The 14695-nt window shown below is 42.9% G+C and overlaps 1 protein-coding gene across 35 annotated transcripts in view; it reads right to left on the bottom strand.

The window, feature by feature from the left end:
- The window catches only part of LRRFIP1 (LRR binding FLII interacting protein 1), a 103300-nt gene that overhangs the window by 74463 nt on the left and 14142 nt on the right, over window positions 1-14695 (bottom strand). The gene's annotated exons all lie outside the window — the stretch shown is intronic.

Here is a 14695-nt window from a genome sequence, read left to right as displayed (position 1 = left end):
TTAACAACTTGAAGCTAATGCAAACAGACTTAGTATAGTGCCCAAATGTTCTCCACAACAGCCTATGAGTCATTAGGCATTTGGAGTTTAGTTGCTCACTGTGCTCATCGGATTCGCTGGGCAAATCACTGGCAAAACAGGACTAGTCTACTTGTAGCCTGGCCACTTAAATTGAGAAAGGCAGTCAGCCCCTCCATTTAAAGCCCCATGATAGTAGATGATCCCATCTCTCCCATCCCAGTGACATTCCATTCTAAAAAGTATAGATAAATCTATATCAATCTCACATTTCCTATCCAATTATTTCTAAAAGTGGACTTAAAAATTCAGTTTACATTGCTCCAGAGGTATATTGCCTAGAAAGCCAACAAAACAACGATAATTAGCGCAGTGAGTAAGAGACTGAGCTACAAACAAGCAAGCCCCCTGTTCAAATCTCATCTCTGCTATAAACTTACTACTGTAGTGGTCTTATGGAAAGCGTTCTCTCTCAACCTCAGCCCCTGCCACACCATTTGTGCTATGGGAGATAATAACATTGTCTTACCATACAGAGTATATGTTGTGATTGCAACAAGATAATGCAAGTATTCCAAGGACTCCAAATGCAAGTGTTAAACTTGAGAGCCAGTGTGGTGTAGTGGTTGAGAGCGGTAGTCTCCTAATCTGGGGAACCGGGTTCGCGTCTCTGCTCCTCCACATGCAGCTGCTGGGTGACCTTGGGCCAGTCACACGTCTCTGAAGTCTCTCAGCCCCACTCACCTCACAGAGTGTTTGTTGTGAGGGAGGAAGGGAAAGGAGAATGTTAGCCGCTTTGAGACTCCTTCGGGGAGTGATAAAGCGGGATATCAAATCCAAACTCTTCTTCTTCTTCTTCTTCTAAACAAATGTGAAGCATTATTATTCAAGAGAATCAATATTTAAAAAATGAAACGTATTAAGGAGTTGTGTGCATTCTGTTTCCCATAACTTGCAATTACTTGGGTAATGAAGGGATAAAAATAAACAAAACCATGATGTTAACTTCATTTCACAATTCAGACAAAGAGTTAATATTGAACATTCAGTCCGACAATGATTTCACAACATGAATTATAGCCTGCACACAAACACACCCTTTTAAGGAGACTGTTTGCGTAATTACTGAACTACTTAAAGCAATGCCTGCCAAATACTTAACTATTTGGATTACTAAAAAAGATGTATTCCAAAAATTCATATACAGAAACACAGACGGATCTCAATATAGAGGTTACCTATAATTAGTTAAAGGAAAGCTGCTGGAGCAGTAATCTTCATTTAGCAAAATAAACACCATTTAATCCTGAAATAAAATCTATGTCAAGTGCAAAGTCATGCAAATGCAGATGTTAAGCTAACTGGATGATAACCCACTTTCAGAGTAGATGGAATTTCTGCTGCTGCTGCTCCCCATAACCACTGTGCTTCTCCATAAATCTGTTCTAGAGGGTCCTTCCATCCCCCAGACCAGATTTTTGGGACAGGTGAAGGGAACCTGTTGTGCCACCAATGCTGCTCATTCCACTGCTGGGCAGACACCACTGGATTTTACTCACTGAAAGCAGAAGTATTTAATGCAGTTGTCCCAGAACAGCAGGGACCCTGAATTTACTTCCACTTAGAAGCTTTACTATATTGTAGGCAAACCAAAATGCATCAAGTGTATGTTCTTCATATTGAAAGAGATGCCTACAAGCATCTGAACGCAAAACCGTGCCTTAGTGCAAAAGTATGCATCTGAATTTAAACTTTAATCTGAAAATGCCTGGAACTATCCAGCTACCACCTTCTCAAGCACCTTGCCCCTCCCCCCCACCAAACTATATTAAAAGCTAGACCTTGGATTTCTTTCTATTTGAAATGGGACTTCTAAAACCACATCCAGGGGATACACAACAGATTTTCATCCCACTAACAAACTGGAACCACAAGAATATCCTTGATTATTATTTTTTTGTAGGCATAGAAGTTGTTAAATGCAAATATTGTAAACTGCTATAACTCAATAAATCTTAAAAATCATATTTTTCTGAAATTTAGCCTTTAAAACTTACAACCTTTGCCTTTGTTATGCATTTTTTAATTTTTATTTTGGAAACCACCTTGTGATCCTTGGATGAAGGGTGGCATAGAAATTTAATAACTAATAATATAATAGTATATAATAACGCGGGTGGCGCTGTGGGTAAAACCTCAGTGCCTAGGACTTGCCGACCATATGGTCGGCGGTTCGAATCCCCGCGGTGGGGTGAGCTCCCGTCATACGGTCCCAGCTCCTGCCCACCTAGCAGTTTGAAAGCACCCCTAAGTGCAAGTAGATAAATAGGTACCGCTTTATAGCGGGAAGGTAAACGGCATTTCCGTGTGCTGCGCTGGTGCTGGCTCACCAGGTGCAGCTTCGTCACGCTGGCCACGTGACCCAGAAGTGTCTTCGGACGGCGCCAGCTCATGGCCTCTAGAGCGAGATTAGCACGCAACCGCAGAGTTGGACACAACTGGCCCGTACGGGCAGGGGTACCTTTACCTTTACCTTTATATAACAACAACAATAATAATAATATATTTGTGCTAAATATGCTAAATATGAGAGATGGGGAAAATAACCTTTATAGTATTATTAGACTCTAGAGTGCTGAAAAATCCAGCCACTTTAATTGCTCTCACAACTGGGTATATATAAATAAAATAGCTGACATGTGCATAGTCTCAGGAGTGCATTCTTTTAAACATGTGAAGTAAAGCTGCCATACGTCTGGAATTTCCCGGACATATCCAGACTACTGCAGTTGGAAGCTCAACAACTTTGGACAAAAAAAAAGCTCAACAACTTTTCTGGATTTTCACTGTTTGAAATATGGCAACGCTAATGTGAAGCCTCACCTCAGCTGAATAACATTTCACTAGGACATTAGGAGTTACTCTCACTCAGTTAGTTACTCCGAGGTTTTTGTTCACACACTTACTAAACAATGAGCTAATGTCCACTTACAGCAAATAGCAATCTTCCTATTTAAGTGAGAGACAAACCCTTTCTTCAATTGGATTGTATTCTAAAAAGCCAATCAGTGACAGAGCTGTCATTTTAATTTATTTATTAAAATACAGTAGCACCTTAGAGACCAACTAAGTATGTTCTGGGTATAAGCTTTCGTGTGCATGCACACTTCTTCCCTTCACCTGTCCCAAAAATCTGGTCTGGGTGATGGAAGGACCCTCTAGAACAGATTTATGGAGAAGCACACTGCAGGGCTTATCATATTGTCATATAAGGATGGGATCGATGGACATCAGAGCACAGCCAGATGCAGCCACCCTCTGAGCTGAGCTGAATCACTGAGCTGAAACTTCGAGCGAAACAGAACCAATTCAGAGCTGACCATTCTGGCTAGAGCACTGTGTTCCATCCAACGCCCTCCACGTCGGCATCGGAACCATGGCTTCACTCGTGCTTCTACCACTGTTTGCTCCAGCCTCTGAATCATGGGACTCCTACCTCGCTCGGTTCGACTGCTACCTCCAAGCAAATGAACTGACAAGAGGGCATATAGAGCAGAAGTGGGGCCTCTTCTTCAGCCTTTGTGGCCCTGAGGTGTTCGCGATGGCCCAAGCATTGTTTGCACCTCTAGAAGTCCAGGCAGAGCCGTGGGACACGATTCAAGAGAAGCTCCGCAACCACTACACACCAAACTTGTCCAAGATTGCTACCCGCCATGCGTTCTACCACCGGAACCAGGCAGAGGGGGAGTCCCATGATTCAGAGGCTGGGGCAAATGGCGGAAGAGGCACGAGTGAAGCCATGGTTCCAATGCCGACACAGAGGGCAATGGATGGAACACAGTGCTCTAGCCAGAACGGTCAGCTCTGAATTGGTTCTGCTCTGTGATTTCGCTCAGTGTTTCAGCTCCGTGATTCAGCTCAGCTCAGAGGGTGGCTGCATCTGGCTGTGCCGGCTGCGTATAAAAGCAGGCCAGCTGAGCTGTTTGCTGTTCAGTTCAGTTCTGTCCCAGCTTACAAATAAAGAGCTGCTTTGAAGAATCGCTGTGTCGTCTGATATGTTCACCCACAACTTAACAATTTCTACCAGCCTTGCAGCACTGGGGTGGGATACTGAATCAATCATTCATTGAAACCAATTCATTGGTTGCAGGCCTCTAGCTATTTTAGATATCGTGCCTACTTAAAATTTAATCATAAAAATTTTCAGCTATAAAAAGGATGCCAAACAGAGCAGTATACATTCTGTAAAATGCACTGAAATGCAGTTGCCAGGGTGCTATTCAAAATTAATTCAATGTGTTGGCTTTATTTAATTTGGGGTGAATTTCATACACTCATACTGAAGCAAATAAGAGATTAGTCACCTCTGCTAATCCACAAACCAGAAATGCTGGTACTGTGAACTTCTCAACCCCTTTCATTCCTTTCCAGCCTGGCCTTCCCAGGAGGACAGCATATGCTTAACCCAGTTTTAAAATGCCTCCTTCCTCCTCACATGCCACAGATGCACATGGTTCTTCTTGTCTCATGCTCACCAAGGAGAATAGGAGAATATTAAAAACTTGTCAGGGTATCTATGCCTGGGCTGTTGTGGGAGGAGAGGGAGATAAACTTATTTACAAGCTATATAAAATATGTCAGTGTGTTAAATGGAGTCAGTCACCAGCACCTACTTTAGGAGCAGATAAGCGTCAGTAACTTTGAAGGAAAGCAGTTCAACATTGCAAAGCATAAGCCATACAGTCTAAGCTCTTTATGCATACTTTTTCATTTGACAACCACAGAGCTCTCAGTCTAAGCTGTGCCTGTCAGGAAACGCGTATTAAGATTTCCCATGCACGTGACACAGTATAATGCAATACTTTTAGAATAACACTGATGTTAATGTTTACTGTTGCTGTTCCACAAGTGCACAAAAAGCATTTTTTAAATGGGCATAAAAATCAGCAAAATTGGAGGCTTCTTCTTCTTCTTTTGAACAGTGGACATTTTTCAAAACACTCCCAACACATCTACAAGTGTGCAGTTCTCATGTATTTTGTCCTGTTGCCATTGTTATCCTAGAGGAGGTTATCAACAAGAACAGAATGGGAGTCTCTCATTGTGCTATATGGCAATTTAAATTAAGTGATTTGAAAAACACACATACAAAAATCAAACTTGATTAATGCCCTTTAAAATGCCCATTCTGTATTTATAGTTAGGATAGTAAGCAGGAGGTTAATCCCACTCTCTCAATGCCTGCTGAGGTGACAATTTCAATAGGCAATAGTGATTATAAGCACAGTGGTGATCAAAGAACATGAGTACAGAACAGCATGGACCAATCTTATGTATACAGAAGCATCGTTCAGATCAGGTGCAGGGAATTCAATACAAAAGAAAGCTGGTATATAGTCCAGTCTTGAGTATTTGCAGCAACCCCTCCAACATTTTGCACACAATTAACAATAGCCTGTAAAGCTAGTTATAGGTCCCAATATACCCACTAAGATGCCCACAGATCCTATTTATTTATTTTATAATGTTTAGATAAAGGTAAAGGGACCCCTGACCATTACATCCGGTCGCAGATGACTCTGGGGTTGCGGTGTTCATCTCGCTTACATACCACTAACTGTAAGAAAAACCTCAAAGTGGTTTATAAAAAAACCAATAAAATTACCAGTAAAAACAATTTAAATCAATGATTTAAAACATTCAGAGAGTAATTAAATTTTAAAACAGATTAAGACACAAATCAACATCCTACATATCTGAGTAAGCTTGCCTAAATGGTGCTTTAAGCAGGTCCATAAAAAGAGTACTGTGAAGGCACCTGCCAGACAGGCAGGGAGCTCCAAAGCCACACTAAAAGACCCACTTCTTACACTTGCAGAATGGATATTGAGTGGCACCTGTGACAGTGGCAGCCCCACAGATCAAAGAGGTTGAGTGCACATATATAGAGCAAGGCAATCTCACATGTATACTCTCTCTAAGTGAGATAACTGAGATAAAAGGGTTCAGATAAGATGTAGTGGAGCCCGGATCAGGCGCTACTTTCATCTCATGTTTTGGGATGGGAAAGTGGTGCTCAAGCAAGGTTTCACCCTTACTAACAACATTGGAACAGGTCCAAAGCCTGTTTCCTTAAGTAGAACTGGACATAATATACTACTAAATTAAAAGTACAATAGCAAAATGTAACATTCCTTCTAAAAACTTTTTAAGTACCACAGGAAGGAAGGTCTCATGCAACATGCATCAACTAGGGCTAACGTTAATGGCTCACCAAGTCCATACCACACCTGCCAATTGTTATTGACCTAATGATAAATGAAATGTTTCAGACCAACCTTAAGTACAACTCATTCAGCTATAATTTATAAAGTTGGTGAATGGGCAAATGTGCTTCTATATAAACTAAAATGATGCACATTGGGACAAAAAAAATATCTTAACTTCAGATATACACTAATGGAGTCTGAACTGGCAGTGACTGATCAGAAAAGTATATTGATGTCAGCGTGGCTCTCAATGAAAATGTTGCTCTAGTGCTAGGCATCTGTGAAAAAGGCACTTAGCTGACACTCATGATGCACAGAGTTTCTTTAAAGCCACAAAGACCATCTATGAGCCAATAAATCATGGCATATGCCCCCTACACTCAACAGATGGTAAAAGTAAAGGTAAAGGTAAAGGTACCCCTGCCCGTACGGGCCAGTCTTGACAGACTCTGGGGTTGTGCGCCCATCTCACTTAAGAGGCCAGGGGCCAGCGCTGTCCGGAGACACTTCCGGGTCACGTGGCCAGCGTGACATCGCTGCTCTGGCGAGCCAGAGCCGCACACGGAAACGCCGTTTACCTTCCCGCTGGTAAGCGGTCCCTATTTATCTACTTGCACCCGGAGGTGCTTTCGAACTGCTAGGTTGGCAGGCGCTGGGACCGAGCAGCGGGAGCGCACCCCGCCGCAGGGATTCGAACCGCCGACCTTTCGATCGGCAAGTCCTAGGTGCTGAGGCTTTAACCCACAGCGCCACCTGCGTCCCACAACAGATGGTACCACACTTCTAAAATATAAAGAAGCTATTGCATTGCGCTGGAAGATCATTACCAGCAACTCCTTAACAGCATCTCCCCTGTAGCTGCCAAGGTCCTCTCACAAGTTCCGCAAAAACAAGTTAGAGATGAGCTTGCAATATCTCCAGCCCTGGGAGAGTTGTGTACAGCTATTAACCAAATGAAAAACAGCAAAGCCAATGGACCTGATGTGATACCTGCCGAAGTCTTCAAAGTGGGCAGAATTGAACTTACACAACAACTTCACAAGCTCATCGAAAAAATCTGGGAGAGAGAGAGGAGATCCCTGCAGACTTTAGGGATGCCAAAATTATCAACCTTTTTTAAAAAGCTTATAGTTTCCACAATCTGTTCTATCGGGGCATCTCTACTAACAAAATTATTGCAAGGATCTTTAGCAAACCGTCTCCTCACTATCTGAGGCTACCATTCCTGAATCACAAAATGGTTTTCAACCTTCTAGGGGGACAGTGGACGTGATTTTCACTGCTCAACAGTTTATACAAAAGTGCAGAGAACAAAACCAACCCCTGTATATGACGTTTATCGACCTGACTACAGTCTTCGACACTGTGAAGCATAATGCCCTGTGGACTGTCCTTCTGAAAATCATCTGCCCAGATAAATTTGTGAATATCCTTTAGCTCCTCCATGATAATATGACAGCAACAATCGCAGATAACTATGGCTCTCAAAGTGAACCATGCAGTGGGATCAGTGTTAAACAAGATTGTGTTATTGCCCCAACTCTGTCATTTTCATTGCCATTTATTACCATTTTATTGCCATTTATTGTTTTAATTTATTATTTTCATTTTCCCTTCAACACTGTTGAATGGAAACTCCCGACCGGGGTAGAAATTATATATTGAACAGATGGAAAGCTCTTTAACTTGAGTAGGCTGAAAGCAAAGAGTAAGGTTACCATAACTTCCATCATAGAGCTTCAATATGCTGATGACAACGTAGTGTGTACACACTCAGAGGATGACCTCCAAACCATCCTAAATATCTTCACAGAAGCCTGTGAAAAGCTTGGTCTATTGTTCAACATTAATAAAACCAAAGTGCTGCACCAACAAGCACAAAACAATCCCTCTGCAGCACCACAAATCCAACTCAATGGTGTAAAGTTGGAAAGTGTCAATCACTTTTCCTAACTGGGCAGTTGTTTTTCCACAAGGGCCGACATTGATGCCAAAATCCAGCATCGCCTGAGCTCAGCAAGTGAGGTCTTCTCCCAATTGAAGGGCAGAGTGTTTGAGGACATTCACAAAGAAACCCAAATGCTTGCTTACAAAGCTATTGTACTACCAACCTTACTGTAGGCTTGTGAAACCTGGACCATTTATAAATGGTTCTCCTCAAAAGATTCCATCAACGGCATCTCTGAAAAGCTCTACATATCACTTGGGAAGACAGGCGAACTAATGCCAGTGTACTGGAAGGAGCAAAGACCACCAATGTCAAAGCAATGATTCTTCAACATCAACTTCGTTGAACTGGTCATGTTGTTCGGATGCCTGATTATTGTCTTCCAAAGCAACTACTCTATTCTGAACTTAAAAATGGAAAGCATAATGCTGGTGGTCAACAAAAGAGGTTTAAAGACTCTCTTCAAGGCAAATTTTTAAAAATGCAGTATAAGCACGGATAATTGGGAAACACTGGCCTGCAAGTGCTCCAACTGGATAATAGCCTCTACCAAAAGCATATTCGACTTTGAAGAAGCACAAACTCGGGACAAAAGGGAGAAATGTTTGGCAAACCCTCACCATGATCAACTCCCACCTGGAAACCAATGTCCCCACTGTGGAAGGACGTGTGGATCCAGAAGTGGCCTCCACAGTCACTTACGGACTCACTGTTAAGACCATATTCATGGAAGACAATCTTACTCGGCTACAAGTGACTGCCAAAGATGAAGAAGAAAGGCAAGCCATTTTGTTCACTTTTGGAGGAACTATGCTTTGAAATACCAGCTTCTGGGAATACAAGGGAGGAAATTGCTGTTGCATTTGGTTAGTCACTGTGAGGGCGGCACAAGTCTTTGGTCTGAACTAGCAGGGTTCGTCTTCCATTCTTATGAGAAATGTAGCAATTAAGTTGACTTAGTATAAATCCAGTAATGTAACTCAATCTGCACACAGAGATCTAGATGCAACTAGTTTCTTCTTCTTCTTTTTTGAAAGATGTACTCTTTCTTTGAAAGGGGGAACCAATGCAGTGTCCTACAGATCTTTGGAGGCTATAACTTCTATTATCCCTGATGACTATCCCTGCTGGCCATGGCTGATGGGACTTTGAGCCGATCAACATCTGGAGGGCACAATGTTGGCTCCCCATGCACTAGGCAATACAAACAACTTTGGAAGAAGTGTCTACAACCAAGCAAATATATAAAGTCCAATAGGTCAGTGGGATGGATAATTATTTAAACCAGGTATGGGGAACCTGTAGCCCTCCTGGTGTTGCTAGACTACAACTCCCATCATTGGTCATTCTGGCTGAGGCTCAGAGGAGTTCTAGTTCAACAACATGTGGAGGGCCACAAGTTCCCCAACCTTGATCTAATCAGATGACATAAAAGAAGGTGATGGGCAAAAAGTCCAAAAACTCAAGATAAGTAAATAAATAAATACATAAACAATAAGAAATGGAATACCCCCAATTCATAACCCCTAGAAAACCAGGCATTACATTACAACAGAATACAATTCATTCCATTGTCTCTGGGGGTTGCAAAACTATCAATAATTTTAGTTTTATTTTCCTAGAGTCCTTGAAGAAACATTAGTTTTAAAACACAATTAACCCTAAAGCATGTAAACCAACACTGGGAAATTGAGATGTATAACAAAAACATTAAGACCTTAGGTTAATTAAAGCAGTCAATATTTTTTTTGTTACAGCAGGAATGCAAACATTTCATTCCTTGCCAAATTTCCTCAGCTTTTAGTTAAAAATCAAGAGAATTCCATCATTGGAACTACAGTGGTACCTTGGTTCTCGGACGTAATCCGTTCCAGATGATCGTTTGAGTTCCAAAACATTCAAAAACCGAGGCGCAAAGGACTGTCTGCAAATTCAATTGAGAAAATTGAAAAACACGCAGTGGAAGCCGCTCAACTTCCGAGGAGCGTTTGAAAACTGAAGCATTTACTTCTGGGTTTTCGGTGTTCAGGTTCCGAAACGTTCCTCAACGGAGATGTTCGAGAACCAAGGTACCACTGTATACACTTACAGTGCCTGCAATTTAGAGGTACAGATTTATACTGGTTGCAGTTTATCAACACAAGAAAAGACACAAAGAAATGTAGCTGCTTTAGAAAAATGGGACAAATATAACTGTTTTTGGAAAATGGGACAACCAGACCCCAAACCAAGTTGGGATCTATACATATACCAACACAATTGCCAAATCCAATGTCCACCATTTAATCATGTTAAACTTTGCCTTTATGCCCAAACCAGATTCCCTAGGAAGCTTACAAAGCACCATACTATACCTAACACAACTAGAAGTGCTAGCTGTGCTGGCTTTAGGCTGTTATGCTAGCCGGCACTATCTTCTAGCTCCTTTGGAAGTTGTGTACAATTTCAGCTCAGCCTATCTTGTACAATCATGGTACAGTCTTTCACAGAGCTAAAAGAAATAAATGGTTTTCATAATATCAACTAACCCCTCATTCCAAGTGTTAATACATAGTGCAGAACATTTATAGATAAATAATACTACCCATTAAAAATTTCAGGCATGACTGTGTATCTTTTTCTTCCTAAAACCTCTAAATTACAGCTTAATCAACATAGAAGAGCTATTGCTTAATGCCTGGCCCTTATAGCTCTATATTCTTAGCTATTTACTGATAAGAAAAAGCCTACCTGCTTCACCTAACCACCACCTGAGATGGGCAGAACTCCACAACCCACTCTTATTGCTTCCCTGGCATTTTATTTAAATGAAGTCTTCTGTTGTTCTGTCACCCAGCAGCCAGATCCATGAAAACTATAGTGCAGTCAAAATTCAAGAAACTGCAACTCTCACATGAGCTATACTGAATGATCCAGCCAATCAGGTTGCCAAATTCAAGAAACAGAAGAGACCAGACAGCTTGTGCGTGTGGGATGGGATTACAACATCTAACTGAGCAGGAGCTTCCATGGATTAATAGGTGTAATTTCTTTTAAGACTTTATGTTCCTTTAACTCTGTTATTCAGAGGTCCATGCACCAGAAAGCTCATTAAAAATGAATCCCATGATAAATTTAATTTATTTTTATTTTTTTTTTACTTCAGGGAGACAGTCCTCTTTGTATGCCTGTTCATAAAGCCCATTCATCAAAGTCCTGGCAAGATTTTACACTTAAAAAGTAATAATCTCATTTTGGACAGCCCTATTAAATATCCTAAGTCAGAAAATAAGATGGGCACCTAATAAGCGATGCAAAAGAGAACTCAGCAATAGTGGGAAACTTCATGCCCAGCCTCCTGTTTTGCACTTGAGAAACAGAAGTAAATTATCTCTTATTCTCCTGTCTCAATTTGATTCCCCACGCAGACTGACCCCATTAAAGTTTGCTCCACAAAAGACTGCATGGCAATAATACAAGGGTGAAGGCAGACAGGGTGTTTAACTACTGAGTTTGCTGTTAGGCATATGGAACCAAGATACATCGTGGCAAAGCAACCACTTTACACGGTATTCCTGCAGCATCTTCTTGAGTAGCCAGTTGAGAATGTGCCATGAGTACTCTTCATCTATCTACGGTAATTCAGTGGTTTCAACCAGGTGCCTTCCCTCCCTCCTCTGAAGTGCTCTCGTGTCTCTGCTCCCCAAAGGCTTGCACAGCTGTTTGCTGCCCCAGCCCTGGCTACAAGCTCCGCAGGTGAATGGTGCTTCTGGGGCTGGCCAGGGAGTGCCGCTTGCCAGGAGCTGAGGTGGCTCAGAGTCCAGGGGTGGCTGCAGCAGCTGCCTGGAGGACTCCCAAGGAGAGGGGAGAGGAGGAGGCTGAGGGAACACTCCACAAGGGAGGGTGTTTGAAAAAGGGTGAGAGGCTGCCAGCTCTGCAGGCAAGAGGTGACATAACTGGGCTCCTGAGCCCCACAGGGGTGCCACAGAGGGAAGGTAGTTGGTCAAGGGAGCCAAGGACTCAAAAAGGTTGAAAACCTCTCATCTAATTTCATCTGTCTGGATCCTGTGGGCTCACTCTTACTGTTTGTGCACTGACACAGGGGGCTGTGGCCAAATAAGGCTATTTGGTGAGCCTGGAGTGTGCAAACAGAGAAGCAAATCAAGATGGCAAACCTTGCTGAGCCATGGGGCAGGAGAGAGTGAAGAAGAATAGAAGGAAGCCAAGAGGGTGGAAGGAGTGCTTGCTGCCCCCCCCATCCCCATCAGAAGCATTGCCCCTGAGTGGCAAAAGTCCTGTGGCTGGCTGGAAACCGATTCGTCCCCCCTCTGTTTTGGGTACCTCCTCAGCTGTGCTCCTACCAACCCTCTGCTACCACATCCTTGCCTTCTCAAAGGTTGACCCTAGATTTTTTTGTTGTTGTTGTTAAAAGGTAAAGAGATCCCTGACCATTAGGTCCAGTTGTGGCTGACTCTGGGGTGGCGGCGCTCATCTCACTTTATTGGCCAAGGGAGCCAGCGTACAGCTTCCGGATCATGTGGCCAGCATGACTAAGCCGCTTCTGACGAACCAGAGCAGCGCACGGAAACACCGTTTACCTTCCCGCCGGAGCGGTACCTATTCAGAAAGAAAGAAAGGAGGGGCGGCTCTGGTCCCATTCACCTTCAGCTCTGCCCCTGACAGAATTTTCTTGTGGATCAACAGCTGTTCACCCAGCTGCTGGGTTATCATTCGTGGACTACCAGCAGAAGAAGCCTTTTAAAAAGCCCTTTGACTTCCAATATTAGATCACTCACGATTCTTGATCAATTTATATATAGAGAGTGTGCGTGTTTTAAGAGAATCCAGCTTCAGATATTTTCCTACATCTCATTTCTGCTCTGCACTTGGCAGCTAAAAGGCCTCTCCAGTTGGTCACCTGAGAGTCACGGCATGCAGGCTGAGGCAAGCATGGAAGAATGTCTGTACTAAGCAGCGGCCTCCCAAGAGCTGAATGTGCACTCACTCATGGATCCATCTCAGGCAATCTTTCAGCCAAGCCAAAAGCCTACCTTCAGCTATGCAGTAAGTAGAGCCAGGGGAGAGGGAATTGAAAGAGATATTCGCTACATTGCTGAAAGTGGCATCTTCCCTTAATCAAACTCAGCAACAACTGTGCAGTGCAGGTAAGAGAAGAGTAAAGCAATACATCCCCTGCAGAACTGCTCTTCATTTGACAACACGTCCTACAGCATCAGTATCTTTCTTCACTAGGCGTTTAAACTAGATCAGCATTCTGCTTATGTGCAAGACCCACATGCAAGCAGGGGCGGGGTGGGGGGCGGGAATGTGTTGTGCTCCACCTTCTATATCACCCACTCAACTCATGGGTAGAAAATGGCTTGAAGCGGAGGAGCCTTCTATGCACAGAGGCTTCCCATATGTTTTAAAAGCCTACACAACTGGGCCTCCCCATTTTAGACCTTTGCCTTGGGAGGCTGATGGGTCTGCGTGTAGCTTGATGCATTTATCACTGCTCTCCCTGCTTGCATGTAGGGCTTACACACAAGCAGAATGCCCAAACATGGCTCATGATATGGGACAATCAGCACAGCAACATTTAATGTTTCTTTTTAATTTTAACTAGTTAAAGAGGTTGCAGGAGTTGTAGACTTGTTGGGATGATCTGCTCCAAGAAGCAGATGGGTTCAGATGGTTTCCCAATAAGTCCCTAGTCAGGGAGCTGTGGATTCTTCTTCCCTCCAGGCAACTTTAAATGCTACGTGAGCCTTTTGGTGTGAGCCAAAGGGCAAGAGCTCAATGGCTCTTGTATTGTGGCTCTTTATCTGGGACTCATGTCCCTGCAAGGAAAGAATAAACTCATGTGGAATGAAGTTACCTTAAAAAGCCCACATGGAGAAAACTCATCATAGACAATCCTTTAGAACCAGCTGCACACAGAAGTGATCGACTTCTTTGAAGATGAAAAAGAAGTTGAGACTAAAAACTATAAAATAATATTGCTACCAGCAGTATATTGCTGCACTGAGTAAAGAAGCCCATCCCCATAGAGGTATAAGGTTGGTGCTCAGGAATTCTGATATTCTGAATCATTGGGAGTTTGCACTGAATTGCAGTAATTGTTTTGATGAATATGTGTTTGTTTTTTGCCCAATTTCTATACTCTTGTGTTTATGATATGATTACTGTATAGTGATTCTAATGCTTGCTCCCAGTACGTTTCCGAGCACAATTCAAAGTGTTGGTGCTGACCTTTAAAGCCCTAAACAGCCTCGGCCAGTATACCTGAAGGAGCGTCTCCACCCCCATCGTTCAGCCCGGACACTGAGATCCAGCACCGAGGGCCTTCTGGCAGTTCCCTCATTACGAGAAGTGAGGTTACAGGGAACACCCTACCTTCACATGTGAAGGAAATAAGCAGCTATCCTATCTTTAAAAGACATCTGAAGGCAGCCCTGTTTAGGGAAGTTTTTAATATTTA

Source organism: Podarcis gaigeae, assembly GCF_964106915.1.
Source record: "Podarcis gaigeae genome assembly, chromosome: 1".
Taxonomy (NCBI): Eukaryota; Metazoa; Chordata; class Lepidosauria; order Squamata; family Lacertidae; genus Podarcis; species Podarcis gaigeae.
This window is presented reverse-complemented; position numbering and strand designations above follow the sequence as displayed.